This window comes from Sinocyclocheilus rhinocerous, unplaced genomic scaffold (genome assembly GCF_001515625.1).
Source record: "Sinocyclocheilus rhinocerous isolate Xijiao unplaced genomic scaffold, SAMN03320098_v1.1 scaffold2245, whole genome shotgun sequence".
NCBI lineage: Eukaryota > Metazoa > Chordata > Actinopteri > Cypriniformes > Cyprinidae > Sinocyclocheilus > Sinocyclocheilus rhinocerous.
The window spans coordinates 489,854-490,687 of NW_015637544.1; the positions used below are offsets into that span (position 1 = coordinate 489,854).

The 834-nt window shown below is 42.4% G+C and overlaps 1 protein-coding gene across 1 annotated transcript in view; it reads left to right on the forward strand.

Moving 5' to 3' along the window:
* The window catches only part of LOC107749031 (diacylglycerol kinase eta), an 80,452-nt gene that overhangs the window by 69,053 nt on the left and 10,565 nt on the right, over positions 1 to 834 (forward strand). The window lies entirely within an intron of this gene.

Below are 834 nucleotides of genomic sequence, written 5' to 3' on the forward strand. Positions count from 1 at the left end.
CTCTGTACAGCGAGCGGCTGAGAGGAGCAGCGCCTTCAGTTAAAATAGATATTATGTTGCTTCTCTAATTTTACATGCAAATATAGCCGAAATCACAGCACAGGAATTGTCTGTCTTGTCTTTTCTTATGTGCGTTTCATTTCATCAGACGATGGCTCAAATATAAAGCAGGATTTTTGTGCAGATTAACGTCTTGGAAGGGAGAGCTGGTTATGTAGTCTTAAAGGGCCGCATTTCAGTCACTATTTCATATTTATTCTGTTGTCTGACAACAGAAACAGTAATATATATAAATGAAAACAGTTTTATTGAGAATTTGGCTGCATTAAAATACAGTATGTGAGCACAGAGAGACAAACAAATGTTAAAGGCAACAGACGCGATGACGTCATGAATATTCTAATTAGCGTATGACGTCATCTGGCGACATTTAGCGACTTTTCAAACTGGCTTTAGCTACTTTCTATTGAAAGAAGTTGGCAACACTGGTGCGGAGTGTGAAAGCTGAACAGTAGCGTGCTTGGGCTACTGCATGACAGATGGTGGCGCCGCTGCGATCATTTGCTCTTAAAATACTTCGTCATTTTTGGTCATATAGATAGGAGAAATGCATCTTTTGCAAATCTAGCGACTTCTTGGACAAACCTTAGCGAGTCTCTGTGAGCGCTGGTACTGACGCAACGGCGCGAGGTCAGCGCGCACACACCTCTCGCTCTGCGTCTGCTCGGTTCTGCGAGCGGCTGAGAGGAGCAGCGCCTTCAGTTAAAATAGATATTATGTTGCTTCTCTAATTTTACATGCAAATATAGCCGAAATCACAGCACAGGAATTGTC